Source organism: Amphiura filiformis, chromosome 17, assembly GCF_039555335.1.
Source record: "Amphiura filiformis chromosome 17, Afil_fr2py, whole genome shotgun sequence".
Lineage (NCBI taxonomy): Eukaryota > Metazoa > Echinodermata > Ophiuroidea > Amphilepidida > Amphiuridae > Amphiura > Amphiura filiformis.
Genome location: NC_092644.1, coordinates 62,425,792 through 62,446,876, shown reverse-complemented (window position 1 = coordinate 62,446,876; position 21,085 = coordinate 62,425,792). Strand labels below are relative to the sequence as shown.

The 21,085-nt window shown below is 37.4% G+C and overlaps 1 long non-coding RNA gene across 1 annotated transcript; it reads right to left on the bottom strand.

Moving 5' to 3' along the window:
- Window positions 1–8,796: 8,796 nt before the first annotated feature.
- Window positions 8,797–14,328, bottom strand: LOC140138489 (uncharacterized). The gene is made up of 3 exons (XR_011857016.1): window positions 14,155–14,328; window positions 10,011–10,198; window positions 8,797–8,958 (listed from the first exon to the last, which is right to left on the bottom strand). It is a non-coding gene; the product is annotated as an uncharacterized lncRNA (long non-coding RNA).
- Between the last annotated feature and the right edge of the window lie 6,757 nt (window positions 14,329–21,085).

Genomic DNA, 21,085 nt, shown 5'->3' with positions numbered 1-21,085 from the left:
GTGGATGGGCACATATATCCCCTTTTATTTTTGATCCGAACAACTCACGACAAAGCAAAGAAATTTAAATTTACTTCCAGCGCATATGTCACCAATACGTTCCACTCGTTCGGTCATGTTATGGTACGACCCTTTGTGTAGATCACCATCCCGAACACCGTGTACGTACTATGTGTAATGACCATCGTGCATCCGTTCGACTAATAATTCCATCGTAATAATAAAAAACGCCGGTTCCATCGTTTTATTCAAAATCTTGGATTTTTGACAAAACTACACAGCACCTAGAGTCTTGATTTTTAGGGTATATTGGTTTAAGGGGGTACTACACCCCTGGCAAATTTTGTGCCTATTTTTGCATTTTTCTCAAAAATAATAGCGCATTGGTGAGAAGTAAGATGTATATTATAGGGGCAAGGACTACAACTACTGCACTGAAAATTCAGCAACTCAAGACAAGTAGTTATTGATTTATTGATCAAATATTGGTTTTCCCTCATTTTTGACTGTAACTCCACAACTGTTGTCTGTGCAGAAATAAAATTTACAGTGCAATAGTTGTACTCCTTGCCCCTATAATATACATATCTTACTTGTCACCAATGCGCTATAATTTTTGAGAAAAATGCAAAAATAGGCACAAAATTGGGCAGGGTGTAGTACCCCTTAATAAAGTACAATATAATTGTGTAAAAAACAAATTTTAAAAAAATCAGCGAGGGTGTCATTCTCAGTATGTTATAATATGTCTTTAAAGGAGGATTTCGTGATCCAAACATTTGACATTTTTCAGTATATATCCACGAAAAAAAATTCAGTTGATTCGGATTTATTTGCGAGTTATGCATGATTATGTGAATTACACTGTTCCATAGGCCACTGTTGTAATTTCGTTCTGGTATACCAGATGGAAAATCAAATGTGACGATATTTTTGTTAAACGAATTAATCTGCCAGAAATTTTTGGTACATAAACATTATGTAGCCAGAGGTTTCCAGTGGTATAAAAATTTCAACTTTTTGGAAACAAGTGGGGGATGAGGCTGTGGATCACGACATGCCCTTAAACAATTAGATACACCATCTGCATTGGTCATCCACCATTCATGTCCGCAATATCAATATAGGCCTATAGGACACATGGATGTGGGATGGGGATCTCAGCATGTTGTCATTGGCAACTCCATGTCTGAGCCATGCGCACTTCAATTCGGCCTACCACAGGGATCGGTGTTGGGGCCGCAGTGGTTTATGATCTTTGCTCATCCATTTGCTGACATAGTCAATTTTGAATTGCAGGCTTATTTAATTTGGGATGGGGCTGTGATGGGGTTTTTTTTTCCAATAATTTGTTTTCAAAAATCGAAAGGTGGGATGGTCCTAGAGGTGATTTTGCACCTGTTTGTCCCATTCTTTTCGCTGGCATTTAATTCTTTACTTTGTCTTGATTATTAGTATGTGCAATATTTATATAATATATTTATCTTTGTAATTGTATATGAGCCAGTGATGAAGCATAATAAATAAATAAATAAATAATAAATAATAAATAAGGCACTATCTGCAATTTTTTCTTTACGCAGATAACACTCAAGATTTATTTTGCCTACAAACCATGTGATTCTTCTAAAAGTATTTCTCAATTTTTAAGCTGGCATTGAGGAAATCAGACTGTGGATGTGCGAAAACTTTCTTAAACTTAATGACACCAAAATAACATTTCTCATTATCAGCTCAAAGCATCAGAAATCTAAATTTCCATCATTAATAATAATATCATCGGTGATTCACAAATTCCACCTTCTTGTGATGCACGCATTCTGCATGGGTGCTGGGATCTGGGTGTCATCTTTGACTCTGACATGTCTCATAAATTGCACGTTTTGTCGTCTCTCAAAGCTGATTATTACAAGACACTGAAGCCAATGCTTGAATAGCCCATGGGATACCAGTACCACTAGCCAAGCCAGAATGAAACAAATCCTATCATAGTACTTTTGCTCCAACAAGGAAACCTCTTCACAAATGTACAAGTAGACATGGGATCGGGCATGGGATACCATTCCTGGCGCACCTGTAAAAAATTGGTGGTGTGTATTTCACTAAACTTTTAACACTTTGACGAAGGCTTCATCAATCATTCACAACTTTATTCGAATGCCTTTTTACTAGATGTAAGATTACAAAGGGTGAATGGTCCCTGTAGAAAATTCTTATCTATAAGGCACTGCTTATTGCTTTTAGACACTCAAATATTGGGCACACAGTATTGGGCATAATCACATACATATGTATTCAGATACTCTAACACCTCCATAGTTTTATTTTCAAGTAAGAGAGTTAATTCCAAGTGCCCAATAATAATCTCATGAATGTTCACATGCAGATTTTAAAGGTCTGCAGCTGCTATCTGCAAATATAATTTTGTAATTTGAAATGTTTGAGCATGAGTTTTGTTTGCTTAGTAAGAGTGGGATTAAAAGTTAAACATGACCTAAACAAAAATGTCTGAAATTATTGTATTGCTGTATGTGCTATCTTCTTTTCATAGCCCAGCTATAGAACACCAACAGGGTATTTTATAACCACTCCTAAGAAAACACATGCACATGCTGCAGAAATGATGCTCCTTTATATTATCAATCATTGGGATTGCCTTTTAACCCATACTACTCTATTTGTCTCAATGTTTGAGTGCAAATTGTGAGTGCAAACACCACTCGGACCCTCCTTAAATGTATTGTTTGAGCTCATTTTATCACGTCAATGAATTAACATCATTGTTATCAGACGTGTAGCTGTAGGTTATCGGAACAGTGGGGGCACAGCCTTTGCAATGCAACCGGCTATGGGAGGGGATACCAAATTTTCCCCCAGGAAATTTACCTTTCTAACCAGGATATGAGTTACAAACATGCCACTAGCAACATGCATTTAACACTAGGTCTTAGGTAAAGTTTGGGTGTGTAAAATTCAAAAACCTGGGTGTGTAAATTTAAGATTTGTGTACAAAGTATAGACCACGCGTGGGCAAAAACTGGGTGTGTATTTTCAAATTTAAACACAGTCTTCCTAGCTACATGGCTGGCTGCATAGTTCATACATGTAAGCCCTTGATTTGATGTAACATTTATATATCAATAGTCCATCACCACACTAGGTACACACAAAATTGTGATTTTTTTTTTGACTTAAAATAATTTTGACTTGGACACTCGAGTCACTCGTGTACCGACGATCTGTGATGTACGTACTGATGGTCCATGATTAGGGGAGGAGCACTGGAATTGTTACAATGGACCATATGGAACAGAATAGTTACTGGTTATACAATAAATATTGATTGATCTATATTAGGAAACAGTGAATTCCATTACCCCCAAGTTTCACTGTAGAATACAGGCATACAATTTGCCCTTGGACATCAGTTGTGGGAAATCTACCTTGGCCCAAACTCTCCAGACCACCTTGGGGCAATAGTCTGTACAATAATATTTCTATCATGAGCAACTAATAGATTGTATTTGTACTATAATCAGGCCTGGAAACAATGGGGAATTCAGGAATCGCATTCCTAAGGAATTGGTAATCTAGAGGGAAACTGTGCTTTTTTTTGGATAAAAAAATACATATATAATGGTGGGACATCCTGATATTTTGATCCTGATATAGCATAAACTGGGAATAATACAATGAAGACACTTGATCACAACCTTGAACTTATCATAATCTTTTAATATATAATTCATCACCATTTGTAATAAATATACATTTGTTGAACATGATTACTGATATTATTAAAATTACTGACATTATTTCTGTACATATCATATCCTTATGAACATGGCAGAGTGCCAAATGACAGTTCATCATAATATAAATTGTCCCCCTTTAACATGTGAATTACAATTGGAAACAGATTCCTGTAAGGCCAAAAAACAATTATGGGCCCGAACGACCCAGATTTTCCATTTTGGGCGGATATTTTTTTATTTGGGCGCCAAAATTTATTGATTTTCACTGACAATTTTTGAAAGTATTCAGAACATTTTCAAAATATGTTTGCCAAAGAAATAGAACAAATTAATTCTTGCCAAATGTTCCAAGCTTTTGGTGATATTTGGGTCAGCAGTGACACTAGATACCAAATGTTGTATGAAATAAATAAAGCTTAAAAAAAATATAGGCCTAATTAATGAATTAATTAACAAAAATAAAAATCCTGACCAAACCTTTCATACTTGAGAAGTCCATCCACCAGTAAAACATGAGGTTTTTTTTCATCCCTAATGGTTACATGTTTGTAAAGGGACACACCATTTGATACTCGGGGGAGGGGGGGGGGTAGGAAGTTGGAGTCGGGGGAAGAAAAACTTCCTACCCCCACCCTGAGAACCTAATGGTGCGTCCCTAATGTACATATCCCATGAGTAGGGGTTCTCAGATAATGCTTGGTACACATGCCCTTTCCAGAAACCTATTCAAGATTATAAGACAGTTTGATTCTGATAACCCTTAGGAGTCATCACGGACTAGCATGGATACCAAAACAAAATCCAATTTGCCAGCAAAGTGGTTACATTTTTAGTAACTGGATCACACACCTTTTGGAATTGGTAGTACATGCCATAGACTTTGTGTTTTGATAATTTCGATCGTGGTGCAGAACTCAAAAGTGTGATCCAGTTGGCATAGTGATAATCGGATTACACATCACTTCGCTTGACACCATTTTGAAGAGACTGTTTCCATATATATCGGGGGAAAATATCATTTTATGTCTCAAAGCTTGCACAGATCTAGAAATCAAGTGAAGAGTGCTATTCCCCCCCCCCCACTCAAACTAATCAGAATAAGTTACATGAATTCTTATAATGCGCAAAATATTTTCGATAATTGAAAGTGTCATTTTAGAAGTTCACAACATATTTTCCAACAAATGCTTCAAACATTTTGACCTACGTTTTTGAGAAAAGAAATGCGCACTGCAAGATGAATGTGGCAGCTTTGAGTGTGTGGCAGCTTTGAGACATACTTCTTTTAAGCCTTAACTTACATCACATGTAGGTAATTTACTCTACTTCAAAAGGGATATTTGATGGCTACAAAACATAAAAGTTTGATCTTAAAAGTGGATGGTCTATGGAAACTGAACATCCCTTGGTGAACAAGACTCATATTCAATAAGGAGTCTTGTCAAGAACCACTGCAGTCCCACCCAAACCTTTTCTAACTGACAGCCTATTGTTAATAACCCCAATAGAAACTCTCTCTGATTAATACCCAGGGGCCACTCAAGTTCCACAGTGTACACATCCATTACCAAAGATTTTCAAAACATACCCTTTAAAAACAGGATTTGTCCTTTTGAGCAAAATACACCCCTTAACAGGAATTTAACTCGGTTGTGCAACAAATTTTCCCCCTAAACCAGTGAGATTGTACCTGAAAGATACCCTTAGGAGTATTTGTTCGTAAAGATATCACCCTTACAGGTTTATGATAAAATAAACCCTAGTACATGTTTTTGTTTATAATTTTCTAATATTTATGTTACGGTTTATGTTCCTTATGCAAAACATGCCATGGAAACTTTCTGGGCACTTGTGTATATTTTGAAACTGCAGTTGCTCCCTGTGAATTAATATAAGAGCTAAAACTGTTTGTTTGTATTATTTCTTCTTTAAACTGGGACACAATTACATGTAATCAGTTAAATACCACAATAAATCATCTGTTCATCCTTGAGGTCACCTAAAATACTGTAAAATACATGTATGGGCTTCTCACTGATACTAGTAGCAAAATCTCAATCTGAATGAAGAAAAAAAAGGCCTTTAAACTGATTACAGACACATTATCTCAATTATCAGTTATCACTTGCTTGTTCATGTAATATGAAAAACTATCAACATTTGGTTTAAATTGGATTTGCAGAGACCAAAGGCTGTGAATGTGATACATACCCATACACCTGTGAGCATTGCTATATTGTTTCATACTGCATACAGGAACAAACAAGGGATATACTCATTTTTATAGTAGATAGCTTTACTGATCATCATTGATAAAATATGCCAACATTACAAAACAGCAAAGTTGGAATTAAACTTACTGTCAATCAAACTCAGAAACAGTTTATGATTTGTCATCATATAGTTTAGTGTTTCACTTTCACACATATAAGTTCATCTTCAAAGTTAGGTTTTATGCACAAATCAATTGTAGTCCCGGGGGCCGGGGATAGCGGGGACCTACCCGGGGATGTAATTTTGGAAACTGTTACAAACATGTTACAGTCCCGGCTTAGTCCCCGCAGGGCGGGGCACTATTTCTGTGTACATCCTGGGGTACATCCCTGGCCAAGTCCCCGCCCCTAGCCCCGGGCACCATGTTCGAAGTCCCCACGAGTGTTTCCCCCGCACACGACCCGGCACGGTTGTGAGTACTCTTCTATTACGTCCCGGGTACACTCCCGGTGTAGATCCCGGCCTGTTTCAGAGGCATTACATCCCCGTACACTCCCCCACTATGTCCTCGCACTGCGGGGACACTTTGAGCTGTTACATCCCCGGCCAAGTCCCGGCTCGGACCCCGCTGTTGCCAGACCCCTGGAGGGCCAGGACTACAATTGATTTGTGCATTAGTAACTAGAAACTTCTTTTGCTTGGGTGAAGTGTCTGTAATTCCATTTCTCCAGGCACCAGATGAATCAACCTCACTTTGGTCTGTTTTTAAACCTTATCAAAGGCTGTGGTGAGTTTAATGGTCGTCACATGCCAAATAGTTGATTAATTTCTGACTTCTATTATAAATACATGTTTGTTGAAGCTCCTAAAATAAAATGGTTAATTCAAACCACGCAATACACACAAAATGCCCTTGTCAGCATGCTACACGCACAGAGGAGCATGCACTGTGCTGAGTATGCTCTGTGCAATACAAAAATACACTCATTAATATGGCAATTACTTGACTATCAACAATAGCATTGATATAACTACTAATGATAATACAGAATGCCTACAAAAGGGATATATACAAGGTATAACAAAATAAGTTTACCATTAACTTTTGGTTGTTAAGTTGACCAGGTGTGTAGCCAGATATACACCAGGCACAAAAAGAAACTCGTCAGTTATATTCATCCTTGCTGTTCAATAACTTGATAATTTGGGATTATTCTGAAATATACATTTTGTTAATTGGACTTTTCTTTCTCATTTGACACCCTGTTCGTAAACATTGAGCAAGAATTGACCAAGATATGCGCCTCCAAACTCTCAAACCCCAAAATGAAAAGTTGCAATTTCAACGATTCAATTGTGCCTGTTACACTGTGTGCTTTATTGATTGGCCCGTGGTGCTTGTGTGCAATACACCGATGTGTTCCCATTGAAAATCGTTGAAAATGCAACTTTCGATTTTGGGGTTTGAGGCTTTGGAGGCGTATACCTTGGTCAATTCTTGTTCGTTTTTCACGAATAGGGTGTCAAATGAGAAAGCAAAGTCCAATTAACAAAATGTATATTTCAGAATAATCCCAAATTATCAAGTTATTGAACAGCAAGGATGAATATAACTGACGAGTTTCTTTGTGCCTGGTGTATGTGGCTGCTAAGGGGCTGTTATTTTCTTCGGGCAGGGAGGGGTCATGATTATGTTGGTGACCAGAGCCAATTTTTATGAACCCCCTCCATCGTGAGCTGAACATTTTGTGGCACCCCCCTCCCCAATTTTAGGCAGAATATTTTTATGACCACCCTTCTGCACGCATACCAGAAACAAATTTTCCCAAAAAGTCAAGAAATGTGTGCTTGATGGAAAGGTGACCACAGTACGGAAACATTTGTCGTTGTAACTAAAGATGGTGCAAAATGTGTGGTGGAGAGTGTAAATATGCATGTAGGGCAGTCCGGCACCCAAAATGTTTAATAGTCACATGCCCTTACACTCGGTTTCAGAGAAGTATGGCAGCTTGCTCAGATTGATGCGAGCACCCGTTAATGAGGGACATAATGCAGAGCTTTGTTTGTGCCAACCAACATTTTGATGCGTAATTGGCCAATCAGATTACCGCATCTGTTGTTATGATTGTCAGATGATTGAATCAGCTAATCAGAACCCTACTTCTGTGTTTACACCGTGCACACTCTCAAAATGTAAACAAGTGCTGTTCTTCTTTCACAGAAACTGTAGTAATTTTATAACCTTCCTATTTTTGGTATCTCCCTATTTTTGGTGTAAAAAAATTTGACCCTCACTATTCTTTGGTATACAATTTTTATGACCCCAAGTATATTCTTGAACCTTTCTGAAGAAAATGACAGCCCATAAATTCACAAAACAGTTGCCTTTAATGTAAAGGTCATTCAGCATGTTTAAGCCAACCTGAAGCATTCAACCTTGTTCACCTCAACCACTTATATTGTCATTATTGGAGGTCAAGCTTCACCTCAGCTTACTTTCACCTTTTGCTCACAAATGTAAAGTCAACTTTCACTTTATAAAACATGCATCAAAAGGTTTTCCATTGTCTCACTATTCATGCGTTCAATTTGTCACCACCATCAGTTCACAATGATGCCTGATGAAAGCAAAAGCCAAGTTTAACCTTGATCATATGAATGCTTTTAATAGTTCAAGCTGCTCCTAGTAGCTCATTTGACAAATCCAAACTTAATCATTGTAAAGCGGTATCTTTATTTATTTATAACATTTGGCAAAAAGCACAGGCAATACCCAATAGTGCTCAAAGAGCACTAAATTAAAGGGAAGCCCTAAGAAGAAGTATCCAAGAAGAAGAAGAAGAAAGTGGTGAAGCTTGGTGTGGCTTTAAGAAAGTAGCTCCAAGTTTTGTGGGATAGCAACCCCTGTAAATGTATTCCTTATTTTTAAGATGCCGGCTTTTGTAACAGTATCCACATCCAGTTTTGAAGCAAGTGTGAAGTGTGCGTGCTGTGGACAGAACAAAAATACAATTATTATTGACATATACCTCTGTGAAATTCCTAAAACACTATTTCCAAATCAATGTGTAAATTGTCAACAAGAAATCAAGGGCTCAGCAACACAACATCTTAACTCAAAATAGCATACCTACCAACCCTAAGACCTCACAAATAGGGACAAATGTGAGAAAAAAATCTGAAAATAGGGACATTCCTGAATTTTCTATACCTTACTGCAGTCATATTTTTGCAAAAATAGGGACACATGGTAAAATTGCTCTCTTTTATGCTATTTGTTTCTGTAAAAATAGGGACAGTCCCTATTAAATAGGGACAGTTGGCAGGTATGAAATAACTAGTTTGAGTGTACTGTGTAAATACAAACCAATATGATTTTGTGTCCATTAAAAGTAGGCACTGACAGCTTAATTTTCATATCATTATCAAAATCTCATTTTCACCACAAATGGAGTTAAGATACTATGGCGCTTTAATTGGGAGGGGGGGTGCCACCCCAGCCCCACCTTTCCCTGGTTCCGGAAAACTGATTTTGCTTCTAGTTATTTGTATTAACTGCAATCCACAAAATTACCAAGTGTTAATTATGGTATTTACCTATATAATTCCACGTTTTACCCCTGTCCGTATGTACACCATGCTTGCACTCATCGTGAACTTGGGAGGTAATATTTTGCACACAAGAGAAAAAAGCCATATCCCAGTAAGGGCCAAAATTTATCTCAGTTTTGATAAGCAACCATGGCAATCAGAGACATGCAGTGGCATAGCTAGGGGCAGGGTGACACATGCCCTGGGCGCCAGGTTTTGAAATGATGATAGATTAAAAAGGTGTTGATGAAAATATAAACTTTCTCAAATTACATAAACCAAATGAAATACCGGTACCTGTTATTAATGTTTCTTTTTGTAGTGTATCTATTGAGGTACAAGCTGTGAAAAGTTTGTATCCTTGCCCTGGGCACCACAACCCCATACATGTAGCTACGCCACTGGACATGCAACATAAAAAGAAATATATACTGGAATAACTGTTCTTACCTACAATGGCTTTCTAGTGTCAGTGGTGTGTGCCATTCATGGTCTTGTTTGATCACATCTAAACCTGTTCTGCCCCACTGTAAAATCATCCATTCTACATAGTTTTGCAAACTATTTATGTCTTCTCCATATCCAGTATACTTGAAACACATTGACCACTGCCATATGCCTGGAGTAAGCTCTGCCATCTGGAAGTAGTAAAACAGTAAAACAATTCTGTATAATTATAACACTTACTGCCAAAATTGTGGGCTGTCATTTTCTTCGGAAGGGGGGACTCAAATATACGGGGGTCAAAAATTTTAGCCTTTTTAGGGGTAAGGTGTATTGGTAGTGGTGGTCATAAAATTTTGTTGCCGAGATAGAGGGGTCGCAATTGTATTGATGCCGACTTTTTGTAAATGTGGGGCCCCATTTCCAAAGAAAATGACAGGCCCTAAAAGATTGAATGGAAGTTTAAAATGTTCCTCAAATTTATTTAGCTGCCAAGGTCATACAAGTAGCCCACTGTATTCACCATAATTAGTTCCCTCCCTAATAACCACACCTAAAGAAACTTTTGAATGACAACCGTACAACTAAATTGATCAAATGTGTGAATAAAATCACCTTCTAAACAGTGGTGGCACTAGGGGGGACATAGGGCACTTTCCCAAAATATATTTTTCTTGCCCCTCCCTCCACTTTTAACTCCAATATTCCAAACATTTTCCACTTTTTGTGGTAATTTTGTGCAAACTTTGTTGATTTTGATTTAATAGTGATTTGATTTGGATGAATTGTATATTTTAGAGCAAATTGCCTAGTTTGAAATAGTTGAAGTGCAATTTTAACAACATGTGATCGTCTGTCGTGATCAGCTGTGTTTACTTCTGAACATCCATTGCTTTACACTGTGTCATGCTTCATCATTTGATTGCCTTGAGTAACTTGCAATGGATCGCTATTATCACAATGGTAATTTTTTCCCAGGATTTCATTTGGCTGTTCCATCCCCAAGGTTCTAATTCTGTAAAGGTTCATCCCTCAGAGGGTCCTCCTTTCCTCAAGCACTGTTGGAAAAGACCGAAAACTACTAACAATGCTAATTTTACATTCCCCCCCCCCCCCATCAATTCATGAAAATGTTATTCTCTCAGTCGATGTTGTTCCATCCAGTGCTCTACCCCATTTCTCAGTCTGTCAAAAGGGAGTCCTTGTGAAATCCCTATTGGTTTGTACAGGGCCTTTCAGTTCAATTTTCTCCATGTAAAAAGCTCCAATTTGCTCAAATTGTAAATATTAGGAATTTATTCCCTGATATTAGAAATCAAACTGTTTGAATTGTTTTACCAAGAGGTACTACATGTAGTTATTTTGTGACATGTTTTGTGATTCCCCCATTGGGTACAACATAGTTATCCATGTCCAACTTAGTTTCGTCAGCACAGACTGTATTATCATACTGACATTTTTTTTATAGAATACCGATACTCTACTAGTCTTCACTAAATCACTAGTTGGACTATAAGCAGTCACGAAACACGTAGCGGAAGAGCATCGGACAAAGTGTCATAACAATGCAAAAAATGTCCCACAATGCATTGCAAACTTCCAATGCTGATTGGGCTTATTGTAAAATGTACACAATAAATTCCCACTGTAGCACGATAGACACCCATATGATAAAGGCCCGGATCAAGGCCTGACGGTGGGATATTTCTCACTTAGATCCATTCTTCCCATTGGTTGCTTAATTGGCGATATTTAGCTGTTCCATCTCACCCCTCGGACACGAAGGGGACGATGACCTTAGTCTTTCAGCTTACATGAATGGGAATTAAACCAGATTTTCCCCTTGTTTTCCTGAATTTCTCCATTCAGTGATTTGCTCATCCGGACGATCGTAAAAAAATCTTAATTCAGATTTTGGTACCTTTGTTAATTGTCATAGATAAAAATGTAAACATAGCCTGCGAGTGGTTCAGCTGAAAGCCATGTATTTTAAGACAATACGGTATATACATTTTACACGGATCTGTAATTCTAAATTATAGCGACATGTGAATGGGGCTTCCACAGCCTTCCAGCAATGCCGTTTTCTTCATTTTTTGCCAAATTTGTCATTTCAAAAATACCACATGATAAGGGGGCTGGCATTTTCTTCGGAAGGGGGGGGTCCCAAATATGTCGGTGACCAGAGTCAATTTTTTATGACCCCCTATCGCGGGCAAATTTTTTTATGACCCCCTATCGCGGGTCAAAATTTTTATGACCCCCACCTTCCAACTACACAGACTCAAGAAAAATTATTTGTCGCTGGAACTATGACACAGAGAAAGTGTGCGGAGCCCGTTCCGAAGAAAATGCCTGCCCCTAATTTGAATGACTTATCCTTGACTTTTAAGCAATTTATAAATCATTTTCATTTTTGTAAACGCTGGGATCACTGAATGGGTCTTAACAACATTTCCCTCTCCTGGTTCAACAAACAAAATTTGTGTTCCCCCTCAAGATCCCAAAAGAAAATTTTGGGTACCTCGATCCTCAAAATGACCATCACCCCTGTCGTAAATAACGATCGCTCCCTATAAGTAGGTATGAGAGGCAAACCTTAGTTAACACATTTGCTTGTCAGCCAAATTCGCCTAGACCAGGGCCCAAACACAATAGATATTTACTTAGAAATGTAAAAAAAGAACAGCTAGGTCAAGGAAACCTACATAAATATGTTGTCTATACTTCACTTGACCCAAATGATTTTTTATGGTGATGAGACACTCACACATGTAATGATAGCAGTTCCACATAGAAAAGCTGCTATCATCATGAGACTAAGATCTAGAAACACCACAGAAATGCTGTTTTGTTAGCTGAATCCCCAGCTGAATCTTTTTGATGAAAGTCAATCTTTGACAATATGTAACTTTGCTACGGAAAGTCAAAGTGCTATGACAAAAAAGGTTTCAGTTTTGGCTTTCTTTACTCAATGGCTTTAATTTGATATATAAAATGATGCAGTTTGATGGCAAATTTTAATTCACCTTTCATACCTACTACATCATACATGTATAATTAGCATGCTATGATGCTATAAATACATGTACTATAAGTTATAGGTATGCTAGGTGAATTCAAATTTGCCATCAAACTGCATCATTTTATATATCAAATTAAAGCCCTTGAGTAAACAAAGCCAAAACTGATACCCTTTTTTCATAGCACTTTCCGTAGCAAAATTACATCTTGTCAAAGATTGACTTTCATCAAAAAGATTCAACTAGCAAAATTCCCCAAAACGGCATTTCGGGGGTGTTCCTAGATCTTAGTCATGGAAGTCTTATCAGGGCCGCGACACTCCGGCACTTGTTGGAAGACATGAAGTACAGCAGACAGTTACATGTACAATGTGATTTTCTCATTTATAATTAGGATTACGTAATTGCCAGAATGCCAGAGCTTGTTTCATTTGTTCATTAGAATGATTGACAGCGGTGGGCGGACTTATACTCTAAAAATGTGATTCTCTAATAAATTATAGGTCACTAGGTCAATTCGGACCGTCTCTTTCTCAGATCTCTATGTAGGTCTCTATGGTATCTTCTCATTACACGTTCGTAGTAAGACTTGACCGGCGACGACGCTTGCGAATTGCATGTCTTCAACTGCTGTATAGCATGGTATAGGCAGTTTGTACAGAGTGTCTCTTCTCTATCTCTTTTTCTCGGGTCTTATGCTGGTTTCATACTACCCTGCCGCTTGCCGCTGAGCGGCGTGGCGCACGCGCATTGCAGACAAATGGACACAATAAAGGCTTGTCATTGGTTGAAACGTCCTGCGGCAAGCGGCAGGAAAGTATGCTGGAGGCTTTAGTCTCATATAGCAGCTTTTTTTAATGGGACTGCTATCAAAATCCCTCTAAAATTCCATGTGCGATTGTCTTATCACCATAAAAAATCATATATTTGGGTCAAGTGAAGTATAGAAAACATATTTATGTAGGTTTCCCTCCTCGGCCAGTTGTTTTAAATTTCTATGTAAATTTGCATTGACATTTTCGGCGAATTTGGCTGACTAGCAATGTGTTAACTAAGGTTTGCCTGGGATACCTACTATAAGCTTAACTGAAAACACGTCACACTTTGATATTTGTAGAAGTACTTACTTCAAAAGGATATAGGCCTAGCTGCTAAAGACGCCTCTTTCTTTCTCCGTGATCGAAAAGTAATATTGGTGGATGAATTTCACTAGAATTTAGACAGAATAGCCGATGATGCTTTACGGGTATCAGTACGTACAGCCACAGCACAGCTGAATTTTTGCTTATAGTCTCTACATCAGCGACAAGCAGAGGGAGCATGAGGGAGCGTAACCAAACTGGTTGCAGAGGAGACTATGTATAGAAAGCCAATGCTGCCATAAATTTCGTTTTTAATTGAAAGAGATGAAATTCCCCTCAAATTCGCATTTCAAAAAGGAAATTTATAATTTTATCTGGCTGACCTGATAGTTTATGATCCACTTAAACAAAATAAGGCAAAAAAAATTTTTGGAAAAATTATTGGAGGGGTCTTGGACCTAGCCCATTCTACTTCCCTTAATATCATCCTCAATACGTGATGGTCCATGTTAGCCGGTAGTTTGAGCTAAGTTCATCGACAGAAACCTGACCAGGAATGTTGCTGTTATTGTTTCATTGTCTGTCAATATTGTTTTACAGGTTTTAACACTTTTTACACTTCAGTATATCGGTATCCGGTTGTTGACAACACGCTCCTAGCAATGTAATATCATGCAGGAGAGCAATTAAGATATCGAGGGTTCAAAACCAGAAAACCTTAACTCACAATGACCTGCTCTCATGAAATGAACATAAAGTTGAGAAAATAACCTTCTGAGATATCCATATTTGAAATCCATATTTTATACCCTTTAAATAATTGTGAAGTTTTTAAACATTAATATTTTCTCTTTTAAAGTTATGACTCCCTTGCTCAAAGCACAGTCTAACAGGCAATGATCAAGATAGAACTAGAGCTCCATTAACTGTTTACCTGTTAATCTTATGTAGTGTTTGAAATGCACTTTAAGTGAAACATTTCTATTCAAATCGATATATCAACAATAATTTATTGTGCCAGATCAACAACTTTGCAACGTTCTTCGAGCCATAGTTCCACATCTTTGTATCTTACTGAATTTGATAATGAAAGGGCAAAAGCGTCAGGCAAAGATAGGGATGATATATACCTTTATTTCCCCGTGATAACAATTTGACCTGCCTTACTTATCTTACAAGCAACAAATACCTGTGCCATGTTTCCTGCGACACTTTGATCTACTTTTCTGTAACCTAATACAATTTTTCTCTGTTTACATTTTATAAGATTTTACAGAAATAGAAATGAACAAAGAAAGTGTCACTCTGAACTGGATATACAACTGATCAACCTGTTTTTGATATACGCATTACAGCAAGCCTAAATCATGGGTGTTAAACATACGAATCTCGGCGATATCGCTTCCACCACCGCCTGACATGGGTTTACATCTGATACGCCCTCTGTTGGTCTGAGATCAAAACTACCAAGTAAAAACCCTATAGTTTATTTTAAAGTTGATTTTTTTTCATTGACTTTGGTTTCAAAGCAAATACTACTAAAAATGTTATCAAACTTGTTTACAAATGCATCAAGCTATATACATAATATTACATAAAACTTCAAAGGTTTTTAAAAGTTGCATACTGCAGTTACTGTCCGTTTTCCTATACACAATACACAGTGCTCTCACCATTGACGCGTGACCTCTACAAATGATGTATGTTGGAAGAATGGGCACTTGCCTAGTTAACATCACTGTGTGAAAAATAACCAGCCAATATTTAACTTATTCTCCAAACTTCTAGCAAATATATTTCTCTAACATGACCTAAAATTACAACTAGGTTAGATGTTCAGAAATAGTCGCACTTTTGTAAAATATGAGTGAGGGCAAGGCATAGCTAGCCAACTCCCCGTGTTAATTGAATGGAGATTTGACCGAAAATATTGGTATCGGACCGCTCACTTCTGAAGGATGCCACAAAAAAAACGGTACAAGCTACATTTAAACTATTCTCTGGCAATCATCATGATGAGTTTCTTATATAGTATGCCGAAATTGGGTACTGTAGGTGATTGACAAAGGGTCGCACTTTTGTGTTTTAGGAAGGATATGTGAACGACAGATAACACCAAAAATATGAAGAAATTATTTCCAAACCGTGTTAAGTCAACAATCATTATGTTGCTCATTTTCAAGAATGCTGGTTAACAAAAAGCAGGCCATTGTCTCATTTCGTGAACAAAGGTCTACATACCATTGTTTCCTTGCGTTTCCTTTATAATCGGTTACCCAACTGAAGCTGTATTATAGCAGCTCATTGCTATATCGCACATATAAAACAGACACATGTGCACAGCCAGAAAAGATCCGATTTAATCAGTTGAGCTGTTTCAATGAGTGTTATCTTGGTTTAATAGCTTTTAATGGGGTTTAAGTCCTGCAAAGGTCGAGGTGAATTCTACTTTAGACATGACTGCATCATGACAAATGTGTTTTTATATTAAAGTATTGCAACACAGAAATGATATTATGTAGGAAACAAAATGGTGCCTATGGCGGGAAAGATTGACCTATGTCAATTCAGATCATAGACATGATATACCACTTACGGTTGCGTGACTTTGCGAGGCTTTCAGTGACAGACATTTCCCGATAGTCATAAGTTCCCTGGTGTAACATGGACATCATCAAGTATCCAGGATAATGATGATATAGACGAATCCAACGAGCCAAGCCATGGTCAGGATTTGTTCAGCCATTTTCGGGTCCCCGATAGCCCCACCCTGGTGTTTTGAGCGCCCCATTGTGCAAATAAAAGCCGCCTAACACCTAGAGAAGATGCAATGACGAGGAGGGTTAATAAAATAATATATACAATAGAGATAATTCCGCAGGTAATCCCGTCGGATCTATTCATGCATGGTCCTTTTGTTTGCAAGTACATCCATTTGTAGCGTTTGATATGGTGTACGAGACCGCCATGGTTGATCAATTTGCACGCTGGAATTCGAAATATTTCCAATGTTTCTATAGATAATTTTTGGAAAGTATTAAAGACCCCCCCAAGTTTATGATTGCTAGCATTTTATCAGAGATTCAGTGATGATTATTGATCATTTTTATTTAGTTTGTTTCTGTATTTTCGGTGGTCTCCTGAAGCCTGATAATCAACATATTCTGGCACAAGCGTGCAGGTTGCACTCATCACATGTGTATGTCTGCAATCATAGATTGAATACAATACCGCTTTTTTCAAAGATACTTATCGTACAGGTGCGAGTGATCAGAATGATATGGTTCAATGCATAGATACCGCGTGTAGTTAGTCCGCTTATTATGTCAACATCGAATAGACCATGTAGAAGCTGTGTGTTTTGCAGAAGGGAACTGTAGGCCTATTGTGTTGTAAATTTTAATCATTCTTATGTCTACCTGTGTTTTCGCGGAAGGTGTAAAACGGGTGATGGAATACAGTTTAAAATTTCCACCAAGGCCGAATAATTTCACATTTTGGGTGCATTGTAGCCGACGGGGACCCAACTAAAGGCTGCTAGTCAGGTGTAGGAATGCGTGAATTTGGATTCCTCTATTAGGGAGCTTGCGATTTCCAAACGCCATGATCGTTCGCCCGTCTATATCACTCTCCTGTGGAACCTGGTTGTTTGCATCGCGCTCCCTACACCTACTTACCGTTTCTGATTAAACATTGAGATAGGAGGAAAGCTTTAACATAATACATAATGCATTTCACGCTGCCATGATTTACAATGTATGTCATACAGGTAGCTTGATTAATGTTTGAAGTTCAGCCCCGCAGGGACTGACACAAATGACATTTCATTTCAGCCGCGTAGATGCTTATCAAAGTCAAGTTCGTAATATATATTATATTGAAACTCATACAGGGATCAAGATCTGCCGCTGTGAAACAGTAACAAGAAAAGATACGCGTCTTTAAAATAAAAAAAACTATACGTGGATTCATTCTTTGGTATTTTATTTTATTTATTTTCCATGGAACGATAAAAGTATTAAGTGTATTAATAAAATTGGATTACTGAAACTGATACTCTATATTTTATTATACCTCGCGAAGATATCATAGTTTAGCTTTCATGCATTTAGATTAAAGAAATATTCATTGCCGCTTTGTAATTTAACTATTGTTTATTCAATAGTATCCAAAATGTGTTCCCCTTAAATAAAGTTCAAAATTAATTAATGTTGACATTAAAAATGCTTAAGCAATTTCTTTAACCGTAGTCTTACGCAGGCCTTATTGTTGTACACTAACTACGAAAGTCAGGATTTTCGCTAATAAACGTCATACTATTATATCTGATACCTCTATCCAGAGATATACCCCATGTAATGTCATTATGATGCCCTAATGTAAAGTTTACCCATTGGGAAATCACGATATCTACAAAAGTATAATTAACATCCCACGAACATGTAATTTTCACCGGATTTTAAAATTATTGCTTTAATCTTCTGAGTTTCAGCAACCAACCTCCCACCGTCGATGTATTGTAGGTCTTGCCACTAAATAAGGTGGTGGGATAAAATTGTTATCACTAAAATGGGCTCAAAGGAGGGACCTTTATTTCATTTGGGTGTAATACGAGCGTTGAATAAAATGCCATTTATTTAAAGTTGATTATTTATTTGCAGACTTCAAAAGCTTTTAAAGATTTGATATATAAAATAGCTCCCACGTCACGGCTGTTAGAAACTTATCTACCATCGTAGTCCACGCAATATGTGGACAAGTTAATACCATCCTCAATACGTGATGGTCCATGTTAGCCGTTAGTTTGAGCTAAGTTCATCGACAGAAACCTGACCAGGAATGTTTCGGTTATTGTTTCATTTTCTGTCAATATTGTTTTACAGGTTTTAACACTTTTTACAATTCAGTATACCGGTATCCGGTTGTTGAAAACACGCTCCTAGCAATGTAATATCATGCAGGAGAGCAATTAAGATATCGAGGGTTCAAAACCAGAAAGCCTTAACTCACAATGACCTGCTCTCAAGAAATGGGCATAAAGTTGAGAAAATAACCTTCTGAGATATCCATATTTGAAATCCATATTTTATACCCTTCAAATAATTGTGAAGTTTTTAAACATTAATATGTTCTCTTTTAAAGTAATGAATCCCTTGCTCAAAGCACAGTCTAATAGGCAATGATCAAGGTAGAACTAGAGCTCCATTCACTATTTACCTGCTAATCTTATGTAGTGTTTGAAATGCACTTTAAGTGAAACATTTCTATTCAAATCAATATATCAACAATAATTTATTGTGCCAGATCAACAACTTTGCAACGTTCTTCTAGCCATAGTTCCACATAATCTTTGTATCTTACTGAATTTGATAATGAAAGGGCACAAACGTCAGGCAAAGATAGGGATGATATATACATTTATTTCCCCGTGATAACAATTTGACCTGCCTTACTTATCTTACAAGCAACAACTGTTTTTTGTAACCTAATACAATTTTTCTCTGTTTACATTTTATAACATTTTACAGAAATAGAAATGAACAAAGAAAGTGTCACTCTGAACTGGATACACAACTGATCAACCTGTTTTTGATATACCCATTACAGCAAGCCTAAATCATGGGTGTTAAACATACGAATCTAGTCGTTGTATATATGAGTTGACATGCGTTTACATTTTGATACGCCCTCTGTTGGTCTGAGATCAAAACTACCAAGTAAAAACCCTATAGTTTACATGGACGAAGTTGATTTCTTTTTCATTGACTTTGGTTTCAAAGCAAATACTACTAAAAATGTTATCAAACTTGTTTACAAATGCATCAAGCTATATAAATAATCTATACTATTAAAGAGGAACTTGCCGATAATCGATACTTTGAAGAGGAACTGATCGATTCATCGGTATCATCTCGGAGATTATAGATAAATTATAAATTAATAAATAGATAAATAAATAAGTTCTAGCATTTCCAGATGAATGGTAAATGCATAGATAGATAGATAAATTAATAAATACAAATAATTATTTGGATTTATTCGGTAGATCAACCAATGGTGGCCCGCTTATTTACGGTCCGTTGCTGCGTTGCTATACGCGGATTACGCACAGGTCGTGGCAACTTCCCGACGCGCTAATGGTAACAAAACTTCCAGTTTCATCTAAGACGGAAAATATCACATCTCTTAGACGGAACTAACAAATTAATGGCTGAGACAAAGGTGGTTTTAAGTTACGTATTTTGAAAATAAATGGTCCAAGTGATCTAATAATTTTGAAAGTGATATTAGTTTATCCGTTCGTGGTGACTTTCGACGGAGAGTGGGCATTATGCGGCATGGTAACCGCAACGGCTATAATAATAAATCAACTGCATTCGTTTATGCAAATTATGACTTTCGGAAACTTCTTTTGTGATGACTTTCCGAAGATTTTAAATTCAAGGTAGGCCTAGGCATATATACGGTATTGGAAAGTAATTTGAGTTTATTCGTTTGTCATGTTGTGATGAATTTCGATGGGGAGTGTGGGACATTATTAGCAGATTATAGCATGGTATAAAACCGCAACCGCTAAATATCCGTGGCGTAGATTCTTTTTGACATTAGGGGAGGGATGAAAACATTTCTTTAAGTAGGCATATTAATAGTGAATCCGGCATCTTTTGGCAACATTAACAATGGCGTAGATTTCTCTTGACATGGGGGATGGGTCCGTTTAAATCAATTTCTTGCAATAGGCCTACAGTGAAGCCAGCATCTTGGCGACAGAATAATTTATGCTTATGGCAAGCTAATTAGGCCTACTGGTGAATTATTTTGTGCAAAAGTGGAACAAATTCGCACGAAGGCCGCAAAAATTGGCACTTTTTAGTTTGGCCAAAAATGAGGTTAATTTTGTGAACTTGGGGTGATTGTACGGACCATTGACCTTATCAAAACATTGGGGGGGGGGGTTATACCCACCCCAACACCG